Here is a 21,926-nt window from a genome sequence, read left to right on the forward strand (position 1 = left end):
CAAGAACGAAATACGGGTGGCGACGCCTACTCAAGTTCCCGCACCTGGGCGCTGTGACGTCTTGGATTTTGATGGCATCTTCTAGGGCCTACTAGCTATATATAGCGGTACAGATTGACTACACTGTGTTATAATGGAACCAGATATTAAACATGGCAAGTTTCGGGAACTTTTGTTCAGCCAACGCTGCCCAAACGCGAAAACATACTTTGGTATCCCCGACGTCACGCTGACGTACCGGCGCTGGGTTTTCGGCGCGAAATTCAAATACCGATACTTGGACCTTCATTTTCTCATCTAATAATCAAACTATTTTTTTTAAATGGCTGCCTGCAGGGTTCTCAAACAATGCTCCATTAGTCTAAACTGATTTATTGTTTCGCTTTAGTGCCCCTTTAATTCCGGGAAACCGAATGGCATCAGCGCTGGTGGCGACATCTCGTGACGCTATGTTCAACCACAATGTTTAGGAATGGTTTGCATTGCACGAGTGCCTCGGCCAAGAGGAGTGGGGGGAAAAAAGACACACACGCAGAAGGGAAGCCGCATATATGACTGTTTCTGAAAGAGCGGATTGAAAGTCAGCCGACCTTCGGTTGAATTTTAATCCATCCTGAATTTAACGGTTCCAGTGTCCCGACTTGACCCAGTCGCGAGGGCCACATGTCCCGACTATTGCTTTATCTTTTTTCCCCCCACTGGATAACAATAAATAGGCCAAATTTCATTTCTATAATGCCTGCACGTTGTTCTTCTTTTCTTTTTTGTTACATTGTCATTAACATAGAGGTGCTTTTTTTGTTTCATCGTGGTTCTAGTTCTAATGTAGGCATTAACTCTTCACAGTACCTATATCCGTACTAGTAGCCGTGCTACTCAGGGAATTATACAGCACCTTTCTTGTTGTGAATTGCGGCATGATAGGACAAAAAAAAAAAAAACTTGTTTTTTCAAGTTAGCTGCACGTACAGAGTGCTGGCTCTTGGCACTGACAGGGTTGGTCGCCGCCAGCACTGTCGTGCTTCGTGTGACGTCACGATGAGTCGATGACGTCAGGTATTACACTACCGTAATGAAAACACGCAGAACGCTTGCAAAACACGCAGTGCACGTGGCGCTAACGCCAAAGAAGCGAAGCTGATAATGCCTCCTGACGACACAGGGAGCTTTTACAGAGTTTCCCAACTAGACAGCGACGAGTTCGGCGACGATTTCAGCGACAGTGGCGGTGTAGTTTCTGACGTCCCAAACACACGGTGGCCAGCAAAAAATAATGAGTCGGGAACACGCAACCAATCTTTAAAATTCATGTTCAGGAAAACTAAATGACTTGTAGCCGTATTGTTTGGCACAGATAATCAGAGTGCAATAGAGAACCTATATTAAAATTTTATTAAGATCAGTGGACATCGAAAAATTGCCGGAGTTGCCCTTTAAGGAAACTTAAAATTAAACTTTAAAATTCAGATACACGTTTGCGGGTGTCGAGATCAATGTGTAGTGGTTACCGAGAAAGTATAGTTACCATGCAGAACACTAAAGTGCAGCACTAAACTAGTTTACGGTGGCATTGTTGCAAAACTCAATTCTCATTATTTGGCACCCCCGAAAAGCGTTGATTACAATTAGAAACTCGTGTCCTTTCAACATATTAATGCGGCGTGTCTATCTATCTATCTATCTATCTATCTATCTATCTATCTATCTATCTATCTATCTATCTATCTATCTATCTATCTATCTATCTATCTATCTATCTATCTATCTATCTATCCATCTATCCATCTATCCATCCATCTATCTATCTATCTATCTATCTATCTATCTATCTATCTATCTATCTATCTATCTATCTATCTATCTATCTATCTATCTATCTATCTATCTCTTCTTTTTCTTCTTTCCTTTTTTTTCACTTATCACGTATGCTTCCAAGTTGGATTACGCCTCTACAGCAGGTGCTTGTATTTTTGTATTTATCAAGTAAAAATACCCCGTGGTTGGTCAGATGTGACCACAGTATACGGTAAATAAATAAAATGAATACATAAAAAAATAACAGGGGGCGGAACCTAAAAAGCGTTTGACGAAGCTTTCTTCTCCACAAGGTTAGCATTTGTGAGGAGAAGCCCACTTCAATAATTTCTTCAGAGGTACTCGTGTGCGCGTGTGCGCGCATGTTATACCTACGTGTGCGTGCGTGCGGGCGTAGACGAATGCGTGCGCATGCGTGTGGGTATTTAAGTGTTTGAGAAAAAAAAATGTGTGCTTGTAGAAAATATTTACTGAGTGCGAGGAGCACGAGCAGCTATCGCGCTTCACAGGTCTTCGTCGAAGATGGCTTCTCCACATCAGGACTATTTGTTAGGAGAAGCCCGCTTCACTAATCTCTGAGAAAGTATTTGTGAGACTGTTTGCGCGCATTGTGCGTGTGTTTGAGAGAAGAAGAATGCGTGGACGTGTGTGGTGGTTACCGCGACGTTCAATGCACTAAACGCAGAGTTTCTGAATGTTTTAAACCATTTCCGTAGCATTGAGGTACTGTCGTGGAGGATGGAACACATACTCATCTGGAATGACAAAGCCTTAGCACAGTGGAGGCTAAACAGCGTAAACGGAAAGCAGTGCACAGTAAAGCGTTTGCAGCAGCGATGGTGGCGACAGCTGGTGACTCCAAATCGAACCAAAGCGCGCAGAACTTTTATTTCAATGACCGATCGCGTTCCGTTTAGTTTGTTGGTACTCTAAGTGACTTACGACACTATCCCCGTTAGAGGGCGACTTTTGTAGTATTCTTTCTTTCTTTCCTTCTTTCTTTCTTTCTTTCTTTTTAAGAGGAAGAATGGTGCAATGCGAGAACTTGCGAGCGCATTGCGACTGACCACATCGTCGCAAGTTGTCATCAGGGATGGACTTCTCAATCTCAATAAAGAGAAAGCCACAAACGCTAAAGCGCGCACAAGTGAGATGGCTTCTGAAAGGAGCCCCGCGTTTTCATCCACGTATAGTTGAGGCTGGGGAGGACAAACTATAAACACCTCACTAGCAACAGTTTAGATAAGACAGAACACACAGCACCAATCTTGCGGCTTTTTTCCCTTCCGCGTCTGCAGGGAAACGCGAAACCACCGCACACGCGGAAGCTGCGTCGATTCAGCGTCACATTCCTTGAGCAACCATAAAAGCACTGTCAAAACGTTGCCGGGCTACACACTCGACGCCGCATAACGCCTGTGCAGCCAGCAACGCGCCCGTATAGCTTTCTCTTCACGGCAGCGCAGCCACAGAAAGTTGTCCGCGAGTATGGTCGAACGGGGGTCGGTTTCCCACAGTGGAGTCAGCAAAAGGTTTCCCAGCGCCGCCGAAAAACAATTGACGGAACGCGTCATGACTCCCCCACCGACCGATGGCGCCGCGTCTATATATAAACCCTTTTCATGCTTACAAACAAGAGTTCCCAGAAGACTTCCGGTTAAGCCATCAGGAGCAACACGAGTTACAATAGCCTTTAAACTTACAGGAGCCTCCAGCTCCTGCAACAACAGCAACAACAACAACAACAACAACTAAGCCCACATATGAGTTCGACGCATGGGGAACGTTCTTTATATCTCAAAACATCAAGAATATGTGCCTACAGCATACTGTACGGCAAAATACTTCTTTTTTTTCTCGGCTAACCGGACTCTCGAAAATGGCCGACCGTAAGTTCTCTGGGCTCGCGAACGCACTGCTGTCACATCGCGGAACCCAAACCGGCGCTCTCGGCGCGACGGCGCAGCGGGCACGTATACGCGACGCGTGCGACCGCAGCCAAAGGCGTTGCGACACGCGCGCAGGTCTCGCCCCGCCGCCCGTCCTTGTCTTATCAGCTACGCGGGCCACGTGTCCATTTCCGTCCGGCATCCTACGATTGTTCCTCGCGTGCCCATCGCTGGACAAACAGAGAGAGCCCGCAACTTTTGGTTGCGCAGCCGTCGACGGTAAACGCGCGCTGGCCCGACGGTCCCGGCTCGCATGCCGCTGCATGCCCCCGGATATCCGGAGTTGCTTTTTTATGCGAAGCATATTACTATAGTCGGATACAACTTTAGAAAAAAGGGGAGGCCCCGCCCAGATGATCGAAGCGGCGAAGTCACCGGCCGTCCGGCGCATGACGTCGGTCCAGAATGCGCGCCCATTGGTGCACCCGCCTCGGAGGAGTAAACGCCCCCTTTTTTCTAAAGTTGTATCCGACTATAGAGCTCAACCCAGCTCCCCAGGCGAGGCGGTGCCGCCTTCAATACCACGTGACACCGTGACGTCACGACAGAGGAGAAACGGGGCTCCAACTCGCGCCGTCGCTCGCGGCGTCGCCTTCAAGGCTGACCACGTGACACCGTGACGTCACGACAGAGGAGAAACGGGGCTCCAACTCGCGCCGTCGCGGCGGTATATAAGCAGCTGCGCTTGCCTCTGCTATATAGACACTCACGAGGTGAGATGCCTCCTGGAGACAGAGCTGCTCGTTGGAATGAGAAGCGAAGGTTGCGGCGTGCTACAGAGACTGTTTCTAGGTGGCTTTGCTACGGCGCAGCGACTACGCGCCCCGCATCGGACGCGGTGAGCGTCGAGCAACGCAGCGTTCGGCGCGACAACGAAATGTGCGCCTGAGCAAGCGCCGCACGCCTGAGCCGACGCCGACGACACCGGCTTTTCTGCGACACGAGCTCCTTAACGCTGTCGCGTTAAAATAAAGGCTAGCATGCTTCGCATCCTGGGCTTAACCTTAGCTAAGCCACAGCCAGTTTTTTTTTTATTCGTGCTACTCGTTGCAGAATCTGTCCCGACCTTATAGCTGGAACCATGTATGCTTCTATGTATCTAAGCTCGCTTAACTAAGCAAGAAGTTCCGGCATCTATACGGACAGTCGCGTCATCTTTACCTTTGTCTGCACCATGGTGCAGACAAAAGAAAAAAATATAGCAACTCTGATCAGTATTGGTAACTGCATTTTGTTTTTCTGTTGTTTTTTTAGGGGAATGGGGGAAGGGGGAGGGGGCACTGTGTCGTCAGGTCGCGGCCCAAAACACTTCCTTTTCATCGAAGTGTCGCTAAGTGATGATGACGATAATGATGATGCGACCGCTTACTCGAAATCAAATTTTGCTATTATTCGCGTTTAATTTTTCAAACTGTTCCTAAACGTATTCGTTACTATATTTAAACTGTTGATTTAAATTACTTCATGTGGTGGCGGACCAAAGGGGAAACAGTCCCCAATTTACTAAAACGATATGATATCGTTAGAATGATGTAATCGATCTATAATGTCAAATCGTACGATAATTTCTCATATGTAAAACAGCATGTATTGCTGAATCCCTGATTGCTTTGATCTCTCAATGTAGTGCCGTATTTTGTCATGCCGACCTGCTGTCATGATGTGTGATCCCGAGGCGAAGGCCCTGTCAGGAGGCATGTTACCTCCTTTTGCCGCGCCTCGTGGACATCCTGTACCATCCATGTATATCCAAATAAACTGAATTGAATTGAATATTGGGTTTTATCTAGAGAACCAGCTTTGATGCCACTCAGATTGCTCACTGATAAGCACTTCAGTATGCCTTTAGAAACAACAACAAATAGAGGTGAAAATACTCAACTTCGGATGAAGTGGGATCGAGGCATCGAACTTGAGAAAATTAGAAATTTGAGAAATTGAGAAATTTCCTTGAGAAATCTTACCCAAGGCAATTTACTGGCTATTTCACTGAAAGTCACTGAAAGTATTGTAAGGTCTCCGAAACGAGAACGTTGTTGTCAACGGTGAGTGAGAAATACTAAATATGGCGACTTTCTTGCTACGTTCCAAGGAACGCGAAAAAAAATGATAGTATAGCTACGAAGCTATCGCCGTATTGAGTGCAGTGAGACTAGGAGTTTCTCGCGCAGTGTACCACATGTCCGTGTAACTTGCGCGAAAATATAAAAGTATGCTAGTGCGACGTACATGGAGGGAGCCAAGGTAATGTTGTTTGCCGTCTCTTGCAGCAAGTCAGACTATATTTGTTGTATTTCGTCTTACTACGTAATTAGTTATCGTTAATGCGTCAACTTCATTAAGTATTATGTTCAGAGCAAAAGTGCCAATGAGAAAATCTTAGACCACCCTGAAAAGATCCGACAAAAGCCATATCTCGATAACTGTCGACGGTAATGCGTTTAAGCACAGAATCCATGTAAGTACACAACGTACCACCACGATCGAAACGGGTTATCTACGAGGCGTGTAGCCGCAGCGAGGCTCCTCTTTCGCGCTTCCCTAACACGCGGCGCCATCTGGCGGCGCCGCAGGGAAGCCTGCGCAAGGCCTCCGAAATTCGTGGCGCACCGGCGCGTGCGAACGCTGAGAACTGTACTCTCGTTCGCTGCACACACAGTGGCACATACACAGTGAACTCCAAGTTTGCGAGATATGTACAAACACACACAGACACATAGGTAATTGCCCCCCCCCCCCAGAAAGTGTGTGAAGTACGCTAACAACGCTAACGCAGCAAAGTATTTCGTATTTCGAGGAAGGAACGTCGCTTGCGGCCGCTGCTCGAAGCAGAGGGAGAGAGTGTCTCCTTGTGCAGACGCGCTCGCCTCCCGGCGGTGTCTTAACAGGGCATTCAATTTCTTTTGTTTTTCTCCAACAATAAACCGACCTGAAAATCGATTTTGACAAAACGATCCCTAGACGGCGTTTTAAGATTTCCTGTGTATAACCAAAATTTGCAATGAGGCCTGCTGAGGGACTCTTTGAGCAAAGTGCCACCAGATGCCGCCACCAGCGGTACTGCTGCCGTCCGATAGTTTCTCCCGCACCGGTAGTCCTTAAACGGTAGTGCGCGAGTACGAGCAGGCTAAAACATTTCTTGCGGTTTCGTGCTGTTGTCTTATCAGCTGCGGCCGTTAAGAAACTTATCAGCAAAATCGGCAAAGCATTTACTGTGACCGTGGAGGGGGATTCCCCTACCATACCAAGAACCTCGAGCAATCGCTCCTTATCATTTTTTTTTCAACGCGCTCCTTCCGATAAGCTCCCATAGTTTGCGCGTGCCGTCATGGCCCAAAGATTGCAGTCTGTCTGTTATCTAAAATGTGTTTAGTAGAGCCCCGAAAGACTGCGACTGTAATCTAATACAGAATGGTTTGAAGTGGATGCTGCGGAACCCCATTAGACTTGCGTTATCTTTCGCCACAATTCATGCGCGTACGTCAGACTTTTATTTATCAGGGACGGCGCATCGCGAGAATTCCAAAAGCCGAGATGCACCGAGTTCCTCCGCATGCACTGACGCGATAGCGTTTCAGTTTCGCCCTTCGTTACGCGAGACAAGCGACGGACGATGGGAACGTGGTAGACGCTTCCAGAGAACAGCAGAATAGTTTGATTCAATTAACTGATGGCCTCTAGGGTGCGATCTTGTACGCGTTCCAAAATAGAACGGAGGCGGTCCGTTCCATCAAGCCGCACACAGTTGGTCAGTTTGAACGGTGACGAACGCCATGACGTCAATTGTGAAGTGATATCTGCTGTCAATCATTCCGTGTTGTCTGCTATCGGACGAACGCAATGGAACGGACCGCCAATTTCGAGACGGAAAGAACGGACCGCCTCCGTTCGAGTTTGGAACGCGTACAAGATCGCACCCCTAATGTCTCAACACAATACGGGGACTGTGAAATACGCTGTTGCGTATAGTGTAGCATGTGGCGAATTGTTGAATATCACGCACACCCACAAAAAGTAGAATCTGCGCCAAACTTCGCAACAAAATATGATATCGCAATTGTGTGAAGTACACCTATTCAGACATCTGAAATGGGCGAAATTGATGCATTACGCACCGCTCTGACATGTATATACCCCCAATTCGCGAGCAGGATGTCTGAAATGCCCTCGGAAACATTGTAACAATGTCACGCAAGCTGTAAACTCATCAAATTTGTTTGCCTTAGATGCACTATCAGACGTGATTTACAGAACTGCGATATTTATTTGCGGTGGTGAGTTACGAATTTGTAAATGTCGCGCATTATTTAGTTGTTTTTTCGTTTTTGTTTTTTTGAGGCAGCAATAATAGGACTTCTTCCTTTCCTTTACGTTGAAGTCTTATATTGTGGGGTCTGATGTGGGATTCTCACACCGTACTCTTGGGACAAAGGAACGACAACACAGTAGTGCAAACAATCACAAGGGCATTTATTGCACCTTTCATACATCAATGCCTGCTAGCCGAGTTGCTGTCCACAAAACATGCCGATGGGCGCGCGACAAATCTAGAAGTCCGACTTACCGCGACCGGAAGCGAGCGAATGTGTTCGCCCCACGCTGGATCCCAACGCCTGCTCGTTCGCGTGTATAGTCACGCGAATCGTGGCGCGTTCGAAGGCGGCCACGCGAGACGGTCTCGCCGAAGCATCGGTCGGCGCGCACGCGGGAGACGTCCCCGCCGTGCGCCGACCCGCCGGGAAAGAGGGTCGCTGCACGTGCGGCTCGGCACGTCCGTGCCGCTTGCTGGCTCGAACCCAAAGAGAGAGCACCTTGTCTCTCCCGCACCCAAGTAACCCCGCAGCAGCGCAACACTAGCGCTATCTGTCGGACTGCGCTTCAACCACATCGACCGCGCGGGCGTCACGCAGGCCACGCGGCGAAGCGGGATTACAGGAGACGCGCTATGCGGGAAAAACATCAGGGGAGGCGCGAGGGTCGCGCATCCCCACAATATCGAGCTTTTCCTTTCAACACAAGTCGGTAGGATTCAGCTCTCTCTCTCTTCAGTGCAACAAATTTTATTCGAATGGGTCCGGCGGTTGTCCAATAAGAACATTTCTTCATTTTACATGTAACTGAAAAGGAAGATCCAGGTTGGCGAAAGCTTCCCCTTCGCGTGCGCTTAGAAAAGGGGGAAATTATTCTTGTATTGCGCAACTAAATATAAATGGGAAAATCATAATTAATTTATATATATATTCCCATAACCATAGGCGTGCGCATGGCTTATCCGTTAGAGGGTTCACAGGCTAGGGTGCCTCGATGTGCCGCCTCGGCTGCAGCTCCGTGCTGCCGGCGAGGAGGACGGGCGAGGCCTATGTGGCGAGGCACCCTACCCCTATCTCGACGGAGCTGCCAGGTGTCTCGAAGAACCGCTCCCCAACATGTGCCCTACAGCAGACGGCAGCCTCTCTCCTTCAAGAGAGACTTGGGGACCACCTTCATATCTTCGTCGATGGATCAGTGATACCGGAGACGGGCTCATCCACAGCAGCCTGCGTTGCACCGGCCCTACGAAAGAGCAAGCTGTGCCGTCTCCCGGGGCACGCAAGTTCTACCGCAGCAGAGTTAGCAGGGCTCCATCTTGCTGTGGACCTACTTGCAGAGGCGCTGCCAGCGACCCCGGCAGTCATCTTCTGCGACTCCAAGGCGACGATGCTTTACCTGCAGAACCCTGACAGGGCTAGCCTTGGGGTTGCGCTGCTCTCTTCAAGACTGATGGCCCTTCAGGACGCAGGATGCTCAGTATCTCTGCAATGGCTACCGGCACACGTGGGGATCCCCGGGTAATGAAGAGGCGGACACTCTTGCAAAAAGTGCCCACCGCTCAAGCGTCCCCCTCAGCCCTGCTGTAACGGCCACAGACTTCTCGAGACACAGGCTGCGTCGGCACATCATTGCCTGCCACCCGGACAAACGGGTATCCCTGGGCCGGCCTCCACGGCCTCTTCCATAGCACGGCCTCCTACGAAGGGATGCCTCGTTGCTGCTCCGAATGCGAGTTGGTTACTACTGGACGGCAGCCCGCCGGCACCGCCTTGGGAAAGCCACCTCGCCAGCCTGTGCCTCCCGCGATGAACCAGAGACTCTGGAGCACCTCCTGATGGCCTTCCCTGCTCATCTGCAGCACCGCGGCCGACTTCTGCAAGAGTTCCACCGTCTGGGGCTCCCATGTTCACGACAGGAAGATATCCTCTTCCCCTGTCGTAATCAGCTACCGGCCCTCCTAAGTGTCGTCGAGTAACTCGATTCGTCGGGGCTCTCGGCGAGACTATAGGACATTTCTACAAAGACGGATGGCCTAACGGCCATCCCACCACCTCGGGCTTCCTGATCCGCCACTACTTTGCTTCCATCTCTACGACCCTCTACCTTTCTCCCTCCTACCCTCTCTCTCTTTTAATCCCATCTCCCCCACCCTGCTGGCGCTGAGCCGTGCTCCCGCATGGGTTGCAGAAAATAGCGCTATCCTTTACTCCTTCCCCACAAGAACCACTTCTCTCTCTATAGGCCAAACCATTATTGTATGAAACTCTATGGGCCAAACTGAAGGCCGAACTCGGCCACACTTGCAGCGCCCTCCCCAGAAGTCGCATCTATCCTATAAATGAAATTGTGTCCTTTGCTCCTCAGGACAGTGGGCACTAAGGGCTCGAGATGCTCACAAATGTGGTAAAATTCGGAATAAAGGTCGCCAGTTCGCGCGCTAGCGAGCCAAGCAGCCTTGTAGCTGCGCCACTTCCCGACAGCGGAACTCGGCGGAATTCACAAACGCTCGTCTGCACACTCTGAATCCGCATCTCCGGCTCCGTCTTCCACCTGCAGGGATATCGCGAGCCGAAGAAATTAACGCTGCTGTGCCGCCTGTGGCTCGGCGTGGCCTTCACAAAAGCATATACACTCATTTCGCATCGGAATGGACGACAAACCAACATATGCGACGACTGTGGTTGCGAGGAGACAACTGCGCACCTTCTTTTGTGAATGTCGTTTCAGAGCGCCTAGGAGAAAACTTCCAGCAGCACGAGACAGACTTGACGATCGTCCGTTGCCGGAAGCGGATGATCGCCCGTTGACTGAAGCAAGAACCCTTGGAGACTGGCCGAGAGCGTCCTCAGCAAGGAAGGCGTTGAACGCGTTGTTGCGCCTTTTGAGGACGTTTCTTCCTTTTATGCGAAGCATATTACTAGAGCTCAACACAGCTCCTCAGGCGCGGCGGTGTCGCCTTCAATACCACGTGACACCGTGACGTGACGACAGAGGAGAAACGGGGCTCCAACTCGCGCCGTCGCTCGCGGCGTCGCGGCGGTATTGGCCTCGAGCTCCACCACTGGAAAAGCTGGCGCCACCGTCGGCGTGACGTGCTAGGAGGGATCACGTGGACATAGCGGCCGCGTCGGCTGCTTCGGGCGCGCCGAAGCGAGCTGAAAACGAGTTTAAATTCCCTCGTACGCTGCGGTTTTCATTTAGTGGCGAAATTTTCCCGCTTCGAGTGTCTCCTTTACAACGCTTGAAAGCACTACAACAGGTAGTGGCTGCCTTTGAAGGCGCCCGACATGGTAGGCTACTGCTCGGTGCCGCAGGGCCGGACGCACGTAACGGAGGCCGGTGTCAGCCTTATTCACACGTAGCCGCAGGACAAGAAGCTGTGTGAAGCTTGGCTCGCGAAACATAAAACCGGCAAACAGTCATCGGCTACAACTCGGATATGCAAGCACAGACGCGGGGAAGATTTCTGCTACGGCGCCCGCTCTGCGATGTTCTGAAAACGCGCACTGAGGCGCACGCCCGAGTCAGCTGCCTGACTAATGTCATGACGGTTTGGTCTATCAACTTGTCGATACTATAGATACTGGCTAGTTCAGTGGAGTGGAAAGGCAGCGGTAAGAAGCACATTTGAAGAAAGCATGGCATATGGTCATGTTTGTGTTATGAATTAATGCACTGGATTACAAAAAAGGAGCAGCGGGAAATCGCACGCTGAGCACGCCGATAAACATACAGTGCGACGCAACTCGAGAAATAGTATCGAATGGTCAAAGAATTTTGAAGAAAAAAAAGATTGAATCGTCGCGACGGCACATCACAGTCCCCGTAGGCGTCGAAGTCTCTACAATGAAATTATTTTTGAACAGCTCTGATAGCGCCCACGCAACAATGGTTGCTTGTATACTGTCAAATGCTCATATGCTGCGGCCTAAAGCTCATAGCACGGTGCGAAAACGAGCGCGCGGAGAAAGCGAAACAGTGCGCGGACAAGCATGCAGACGCGCAGTCGGTCGCTGCGAATCTGCGTGATCGCTGCATTCAGGCTTCATTCTTTTACGCTCCATTTAGTTATACAAACACTATAAGAACATATTTCACATAGTTTGCTCTCAGTGTTCACCTACCTTTCACGCAAGAAGCCGGTTCGGCAGACTCCATCGCGGCGACCGTGCGCAGTGGCGTTCACTGTACGTATTCGGTAAAGAGATAGCGACTGTAAACGATTGTGTGCTTTCAGTTTGCCCAACATTATTATTTAGACAGTAAGAAACTTCTATCGTTTCGAAAGTGCTTACAGAAATGTCCGGGAAAGCTCGCGCGTGGTGTTTTCAGTGAGCGCTGACAGCAAAAGCTATGAGGAGCGCGCCACGTGATCCCTCATACTACGCCAGCCAGGCGCTTCCGATAGAGGGCGACTCTGTAACTCCTTGCCGGCAATATAAGCAGCTGCGCTTGCCTCTGCCAGACACTCACGAGGTGAGATGCCTCCTGGAGACAGAACTGCTCGTTGGAATGAGAAGCGAAGGTTGCGGCGTGCTACAGAGACTGTTTCTAGGTGGCTTTGCTACGGCGCAGCGACTACGCGCCCCGCATCGGACGCGGTGAGCGTCGAGCAACGCAGCGTTCGGCGCGACAACGAAATGTGCGCCTGAGCATGCGCCGCACGCCTGAGCCGACGACACCGGTTTTTCTGCGACACGAGCTCCTTAACGCTGTCGCGTTCAAATAAAGGCTAGTATGCTTCGCATCCTGGGCTTAACCTTAGCTAAGCCACAGCCATTTTTTCTTGCTCGAGTCTCTTTCTATATCATCTTTAATTATCTTTACCCTTTATCCCATCACAGGGTAGCCAGGCGGTCTACACTGGCTAACCTCCCTCTCCTTTTCCCCGAGTAAAGATCCGATACTCACTTACGCACGCATCCTGTCTTCACCAAACCATAAGTGTTTTTATTATTTTTATTATTTTTTACATGCAATGTATACCGGTCAAATCATAGCTGGTAGACAGCGCGATACCGCTCAACAAAAGGCAAAAGCGACCACTGACGGGGCTCATGGAACAAGGTCGACCCGAGTTTTTGTTGTCACAAATGCCAGGTTTGAAACGGCCCCTCAACGCATGAGCAGCTTGCCGCTGGGAAGACGCGTAACCATCACGATCTTGTGCAGGTTCTTCTGTGGCTTCCGAGTTTTGAAAGACGCAGTTGAGCCCGCAAGAGGGCAAGTCAACATTTAAGTAGTCTCTCTCACGAAAAAAACAACAACACAAGAAAAGAAAAACTGGGATCTATGCTTTTACGTGTCAATTACGACCCGATTATGATCGAGGCACGCCGTCGAAAGGGGGGGGGGGGGGGGGGCTCCGGATTAATTTTTGGCAACCAGAGTGTGCCACGCAGAGTACGGTACAGGAGCGTTTGCATTACGCCCTCGTCGCAATGCGGCCGTCGAGGGCGTTTTCAAGTAACAGTCAGTGAATATACACCTTCTGATAATGATCGTCAGGAGAACGAATGTGCAAAAGGACGTAAAAGCACATCCTCTTACCAGAAATCCCGTGAACAGCAGCGCTTCTGGGAGAAATACGTCCTCAAAATGGGCAGTGAAATGCGTCGCAGTTTTGGGTGTAACATTTTGCCGAACCACACTTTTTCGTCCGAGAAAGGTCAGCTGAAACGCCAGTGTAGTTAAACAAAAGAAACTAAATTGTGGGGCTTCACGTGCCAATGTCACGATTCATGAGTCACGCCGTATATAGTGAGGAACACCGGATTAATTTTTTGAACATCTGGGGTTCTTTAACGTGCACCCAGTGCACGGTACACGGGCGCTCTTGCATTTCGCCCCCATCGAAATGCAGCCGCCGCGGCCGGGATTCGATCCCGCACCCTCGGAGCGAGATGCCATGGCGACTACGCCACAACGGCGGGTCCAATGAATTTTCCGCCGCACATTTCAAAGACTTAGTTCTCGAAAGTGGCTCAAGGGACAATACTTTAGGCACACGGGAATGTTCTGCGCGTTCAGGCGACATCTTCAATTTTGCAATAACGTACGCTAGCGCTGTTAAGTGACCAGGTAATCATTAAATACTAAACTATTCCATTAGTTAGTCATTATCACAAACGACGTGTTGCCGAAACAATGGCTCGCAACGCTCCATATAACGTGCACTGAGCCCCTATTCCGTGAACTGCCTTTATTGTGACATCACGCTTCACACACTCGATGGCCAACGGTACGTACTTGCCAGAACTAAGATGGGCCCGCTCGAATTGACCGCGACAACCGAGTGTAAACGCACGGACGTCGACGAGAACCTACAGAAGCGGCGCGACCGAGTCGTGTCCAGCTGCGCTCGTTGTTCAGGCCACAACGTCGTCCCAGGGGCGGGGCAAATCTTCCGCGGCTGCCGCAGCCCCTTCCTGGGCGGCGCTGTTCTTCGCCTCCAGGTAGTACTGCTCTTCGACGCGGACGATCCACGCGCGGACTTCGTGCGTGCGCGCCCGGTACGACATGTCGCCCGCGCGCAGGTAGCAGTCTCCGTCCGAGGTCGTGTACACGGTGCGGTTCACGCCGCGCACCCACACCTCGACCACGTAGTGGTGCGCCTCTTCCGGCTTGTCCGCCGCGTGGCGCAGCACCGGCACGAACTCGACGCCGAAGCTCGTGGACGTCAGGTGCGGGCGCAGGTTGCCCGCCATGAAGTCGATTCCGCGCCGGAGGCTGTCCCGCTCCTCCTGGTTCAGCATGACGCCGCGCACGAAGCCCTCCGGGCTGATGCCGTAGTAGATGGAGCACGGTTTCCACGAGTTCAGGAACGAGCAGGCCACGTTGGCCAGGATGCGCGCCGACACCTGCTTCATGCTCGCGAGGGGCCGCACCTCGTGCGTCTCGTCAGAACGCAGGTTCACCAGCATGCCGCGTATGTAGAAGCGATCGCCAGGTGGCGCGCCGGCCGGGCCCCCGCCCGTGAATGCCGATGACGGCGGCACGTTGGCCATCGGCTTGGGGATCTGTGTCGGGACTGGACGACTAGCCGCGGCCGCCTTCGCCGCCGATTGCAGCGCCTCGCTCGTCGGGTAGCAGCTCGAATCGGTCGCGTCCTTCAGCTTCTCGGGCGTCATGGCGACCAGTCTGCGTTGATCCGCGGGCGCGGACTCCCTGTTGTACGCAGGTGGCGGGCGACGGTACGCGCCCGAGTTTGACCCCGGGGCCTGACGGTAAATGGCAGACGGCTCCCTGTTACAGTACGCCGGCGGCGGCTGGCCACGGCGCTCCTGCTCGGGACCCAAGATGGCGCGGAGGCAACGCTCGACGTCACGGTAAACGGTGCCGGTCGGAGGCAAGCTTTTGTGGACTTTCACGATGATGGCAATGATATCCGTGTCGGCGCACTCGAGACGAAGCTGATCGTTGCGAAAGAACATGGCCTGAAGGAGGTTGAGCAAGGCTCGCTTTTCTTCCGTCACCATGGCGACGCTGTCGTTGTCCTGGCAATGACGACGCGCGAGGTCGTCGAGACACAAGAGAGCTTTGGGCACGCAGGCCGCCTTGGCAACGGCCTGGCGGCCGCTCTGCCGGCAGCACATCTGGATCAGGCACTTGGCAGCGGTCATCCTTGTGACGTAGTCGGGGCAGTGGAGGAGGTCGGCGAGAACATCGATCATTCCGATCGCCGTCACCTTTGTCACCATGAAGGTGTGAAATGATTCCTCCTGGTTGTAGTGATTAGTCACGACTCGGAGAAATGTGGCGCACTCCCGCAAGAGCTTTAGGAACGGAACGGCATCCACGTCCTGAAGGACAGCGAGGGCAACAGCCGGCGGCAAGCTCCTCAGTGACGGCACGACCTTGATCAGATTGCCCCAGTGAACGTTGTGGAAACGGCCGTGATCGATGGACCACACCACGGCGACGTCCTCGGTCACTTTTACGACAAGGACCCTTTGCAGGCAGTTGTTGGACAGGACTAGACCAACGACGTCGCCAACGTTGGGAGGTTCTCGACGGGGTTCGCGATTCAGCGAGGATTGGTGGCACTCGGCCATCAGAACATCTATCGCGGTAGCGTCTTCTTTGGCCTTCAAGCTGTCATACACCATCATGTGTCGAGCGTCCAGGCAGTTCGCTACGATCAGCGAGTCGCTCTCGACCGGCGGATCCGCATTCGACTCAGCTTTGGAATCACTTCGTTTTGTCGCCTGCTTAAGAAAGGCGTCGACGCCATCGTAGCCGTTGCGATCTGTAGTGCGGTTACCTTGTAGTTGGACAGCGTAGCTCATCGTCTTGACTTTCTTCGCAGCGACGCCGAGGAAGCGTTCCCACAACTTGTCGCTAAGCTCATCTTCCAGCACCGTCACGGTGCCGACGAGTTCGTGGAACGCGGTCGCTTTGTAGTACTTTCGCATTTCCCGCGAGCTAACGGCGCAAATGCGAGGCATGTCATGCGAGTCGAGATTACAGAGCTGGACTACGAGCTTCATGAAAGTCGTGTTGTTGAGCGCCACGACGCGGCCCTCGCGATCTCTTCTTATTGCCGCCCGAATTTGTGCGAGCTCTCGCTGGGCCGAACTGCAGGCGACGCAAACGTATACGCCGCCGGAGTCGCACTCGCGTTCCACGTGCAAGGTCGTGAAATGGTGGACGAACTTACGGGTCATCTCGTAGATGGTCTCGAACTTGGGTGTCTGCTGAGCCCGCTGCTGGACCTCGGGACGCTTCCTCACGGCCCCAGTTGCCGTGTCGAGGACGCCGACGTCGTCGATGCACAGTGAGGGTCGGAGATGATCTTCGGCACGGAGAGCTTCCTCGTCAGTCGAAGACGAGTCGTCCGAACGCGAGTCCTCGGATGACGAGTGTACCGAAGTCACAGACCGACGGCTGTCCTGATCTTCTTCGGCTGGAGCATCAACACTTGTCTCGACATTTGCTTGCGTCTTTTCGCCGCCATCTTCAACGCTTGCCTCGACGTTCGCCTGCGTCTCTTCGCCACGATTCTCGTCGCCCTCGGCGCTGTTCGCAACATGCTGCTCTTTCGTGCAACAATCGCCCGAACCAGGCAGTGAGGCATCCATTGCTTTGCTGAGCAGTTCCACCAATTCTTCCGAGCTTCTGTACGGCACACACAGACGCGAAATAGCGCAGTCTGCCACGAGTAACGAACAACGCCACACAACCGAGCAGCAACAAAAACAAACGCGACGCGACAATAAACAGCACGCGATGTCAATGTGGCTGCCTGCCGAGCCATGCCTTATTCATTTTACTGCGCCGTCTGCGGTGAAATTTAGAAGTAAATTTCAACGCGCATATTCCGCATACTCAATTTCCTTGACACTATTTTGCACAAAATAATGCACGTAGTATGAGTATAAGGCCCGCGACGGCATTATCTTGACAACGGCGTACAGAAGATGCATGCTGGAGCTACGGAAATTCGGAGCAGTGATCCGGAGATTTACTTGTCTGCTGTTTTGTGTTCCTATCGCTAGTGGTGCAATAGTCGCTAGCGGCGCTTGCGTAATTGGGCTCTTGCATTGCCCAGGGGGCGCTGCGAAAAAGGTGCTAAAAAGCGCCCTCTGTGCAAAAATGGGTCGTACCAAGCTCGGTCGTCTGCTTCGGAAAGCACGTTTACAATATGGACCCGCCGCTTTCGGTTGTGTTGTTTCACGGCCTGCAGCGAATATCGGGCGCCGAAGATTTTTTCAGGGGTGGCACGCTGCGTAAAGGCAAGAAATTATGCAGTGCCGAATACGTGTACGCCGTTCACGAATTAGGCGGCGAAGTTTTAGCACCGTGTCAATCGCAAGTGAAGCGAGTCGCGTACGAAGTGGAACTTCAGGTAAGGTTTGCACGCCAGCTGCTAGATTCAGGCGCTCAAACGCGAGGAAATGCTTGTTATAAATGAATCCACAGCAGCGATAAGCAGGCATCATGTGTACAGAACTGCTCGAGCACACGACGGTACGTGCCGCGATGTACGAACTGCTCGAGCGCACGATCGTACGCGCCGCGACGGCAGTGGTCTTTCGACATGCCGCGAAACGGTGGGCCTCCTGCATTCTTTGTTGACTGCATGCCGCTAAAGAAGTAGTTATGCCTGCGTTGTAGTAGCGGCCATCTGTTCCTTTTAGTAACTGGTAATAACTGATGCAATGCATATGAGCTCGCACGTAGTACGTACGTGCGAATCGCGCTGCAGCGCGAGCTCGTACGCCGCTCGCTTGATGTAGGTTTTAATGACAGCGCTCGAACATCGATGTGCTGCAATCAATACTGCCTTGCTGCGTTGCCTCAACGTGCTGGCTTGAGATCAAGGATGAGCGCATTTAACTCTCTTAACCTGTGCTGCTCGTAGTGGAGTAGTGAATTGTCATCGAATGAGCCCGACCATTTGTGCTCATTTGCACACACCTGGTCACTTCACCACTTCGCATCGGTCGAATTGTTAATTGTCGCTGTGGCCGGGTCTCGAATCGTGAATTACCAGCCATGCCTGCTGCTATGTCGGTCTGCTGTCGGGACTGTAGGTGCAAAATACCGAACATTAGAACGCAGATAATCAAGCAAGCTTCAAGACAGGCGAAGCAGTCAGCATGGCGCGAAGTTTCGCTTACTCAGCGCGACGAACTGCAGCTATGCAGCGCGCCCGACGCTCCACTTCGTGAGGCCTTGAAGGAAAACGGCAGAATATGATGTTGGGATTCAGGCCTTCTTGTTCATGGCATCCCACGACGCAGAAGTAATGACGGTGACGCCTTCTCGAGGCTGGGCTAGGTCTCCGGATCGGCGCTACCGATTCCGTCTGCTCCCAGCATTGCGTCCCACGGCACACAGAGAGCCCGTTTTCGTTAAACTATAGGCTGCGGCGAGCTCGCAGCGTGGTTGACATGGTCTGCGAGAAGTGACGAGCCTTTTCGCACTCGCAACAGGGCAGAAATAAGTGCGAATCGACGCAAAACTCGGCCTAGAAACGTCCTTCGCCACAGCCAGGGCTCAATACAACCCAAGCTGGTACGACCCAGTAGCGCCGCCACCAGGCGCCGCTACTATACCTCAAACTCCAGCGCAAGACGCCCATAGGGAGCCTAACTCTAAGGGAGCCGCCTCTTGCAGGTTTGCATAATATGGCCCAGTGTTTCATCTTTTGGTATTTTTCTTCACACCAAATGACTCATCCCGGTCATATTGACGAACTTGCGAGCCTATCGACGGGCGAAAAGACATCGATGGTATTAATTTCAACGTTATGTTTTTATTTTTCGCAACTGTTTTGTTATTGTGTTCGTCGGGCTCGTGCATGCTTTAGTCTAACAGTGTTACTAAAGAGAAAAAAAATATAAGAAACGCGAAACTGCAAGCTAATAAATACCATGGTACTGCCATGGCCATGGCTCGTTCTTTATTCCATATATGGCTCCACGGCAAGAGATAATGAGAGTGAGAAACGATCTCTGAATGACTGTCAGAGTCTTGTCCATCTGTCTAGACCTGCGGTCTGCACACGGGGACGTGTTTTATGGTGGCCATAGTGCAAGGGCGCAGCTCGCGGTGGAGCGGTCTATCTCTCCCAGGTGCAGGGAAGAAAGGGTGGAATGGTTGAGCGGTCGGAGTGATTTCACGCAGTGTGTGGATCGACGTTATGAGAATCATTTTGCAGGCAACTGGCTATGCAGCATTGTTTGGGATTCCCGCAAAGCGTTACCAGAGTTGACTGATGTGTTTGTGTAAATCAAAAATTTGTGGGTGTGACGCGAGTACAGTGAACTAGAATTAGCGAGAGAGTGCGTCTGTGTGACGGCAGCAGCAAGAGGACAACGACGGTAACAACGATAGGGGCGAAGTGTGGAAAGCGCCCGCGTATACCACGCATTGGGCGCACGTGAATGAACCCCAGGTGGTCAAAAATTAACCCGGAGTTCCTCACTACGGCGTGCCTCACAATCAAATCGTGGGATTGGCACGTAAAGCCCCAGAATTTAGTTTCTTTTTTTTAAAACTATACTGGCGTCTCAGCTGACTTTGCTGCGACGAAAAAGTGCAGTTCGGCAAAATGTTACACCCAAAACTGCAATGCATTTCACTGCCCTTTTTGAGGATGTATTTCTCCCAGAAGCGCTACTGCTCACGGTACTTCTGGTAAGCGGATATCTTTTTCGTCCTTTTGCAAAACGATTCCTCCTGACGATATAATCAGGTGTATACTCACCGACTGCTACTTTAGTGATTTGTGTATTCACCCGCCGCGGTAGCCCAACGTTGTTATGGCTTTGCGCTGCTGAGCTTGTGGTAGCCGGTTCTAATCCCCCCCCCCACCCCCCTCGACGGCCGCATTCCGATTAGGGCGGAATGAAAACACGCCACATGCATATAGTTTGGCCGGGAACCAGCGCTAGATAGGCGGCGCGTCGAAAAAAGTGCGTTGCACGCCGCCCTGGCGAGGAAACGCCGCATATTCCAGCCGCTCGACCAGACGACACGTCCGTGGCCGTTTTATGGTTCGTATGCTTCCGTTTTCGCGCCGCTTCAAGTGGACAGTTTTCGTAAAGAAGCTAGCGCCATCAAGTGAAGGGATGACGAAAGAAGCTTTTTAAGCTTTATATATTTTTCACAGTGTGTCGCGGCGAGCACGTGTGCTTCTTTAAAGGGAAGCTGAAAGGTTTTCCCGAAAAAATGAGTGAACATCTGTACATACTGGTTTTCAACCCTCCGAATTCGAATATCGTATCGAAATTGAGGGAAAGAAAGCGCAAATATATTTTATTTCGACGAAAAATGCAGCAGCGGACACGCCCAGCTCGCGTGTCTCGTTTCCGCCTGTGATTGGTCGGTGCACCTCGTGACGTCAACTCTAGTAACCGACCGCTGCCGCTACACATGAAGCGCGGTGCCAGGTAGTTTGGTGCTGTTTTTCTGAGACGGTAATGGAAAATTTAGAGAGACAGCGTTTTTCTGAGGAGTTCGGCGTTACTCCCTACATGTACGAGCCGAATGCGAAGAGCCGGCCTCTCGAAGAAGCAAACGATGCTGGTGCGAGCAGTGCTTTCGACGCGAACGAAAGTAAAGTCTTGGGATCTCCTCGTGTTGGAAATGCTCTTTGGTGAGTATGTTTTTTGCAAAGCGATCTAGTGATCTCGCCGATCTTTCGCTGATCTAGTGAGCTCGTTTCCGGTCAAACAACTGTAGTGTTGTGTTCCTGCATGCCTCCTCGTGGAACGTAAGCGGGGATGCGATCGTCGGCATTTGTGCGCTGTCCAAAGCTGTCGGCAATCTACAAAGACGGTTTAAACGCGTGAAAAGCTTCCCGGTTCATGCAGTACGTGTAGTGACCTTCATCTGTTGACTACCACTCACGTTGATTACCACTCACGTTGACTACCACGCACGTTGACTACCACTCTACATACACGCAGACGCACCAACAAAGGAATGCAGGGTCGATCGAAGCAGATTACGATGGCACGCACACAGAAACAAGCGCGGCCAGGCACGGTCGCGGACGCTGCGAAGGAACGAAACACTAGAGTTGACGTCACAACACCGCGGTTTCCGGTCTCCACTCCGCTCGCTCACTCAACGGGGGGCGGAGCTAGTGCGCAATTTCAACCGACGATTACGTCGCTCCTAATTGAAAAAAAACCCAAAATTTTACCTACATGGTTTATAAGGTTCCCACATCCGTATATGAGCGTCTTATTGAATTCGACAGACTCTTCAGCTTCCCTTTAACGGTTGCGCCGTGTGCCGTTGCCATGCTTGTGTGGTAGCCTGTCTCGCAAATCTAGCAGCTATGGCGCCGGTCGTGCTGCGCCATGGTTTCGGAAGTATTAGTTGGCCTGAAGACAT

Source organism: Dermacentor albipictus, chromosome 2 (genome assembly GCF_038994185.2).
Source record: "Dermacentor albipictus isolate Rhodes 1998 colony chromosome 2, USDA_Dalb.pri_finalv2, whole genome shotgun sequence".
Classification (NCBI taxonomy): domain Eukaryota; kingdom Metazoa; phylum Arthropoda; class Arachnida; order Ixodida; family Ixodidae; genus Dermacentor; species Dermacentor albipictus.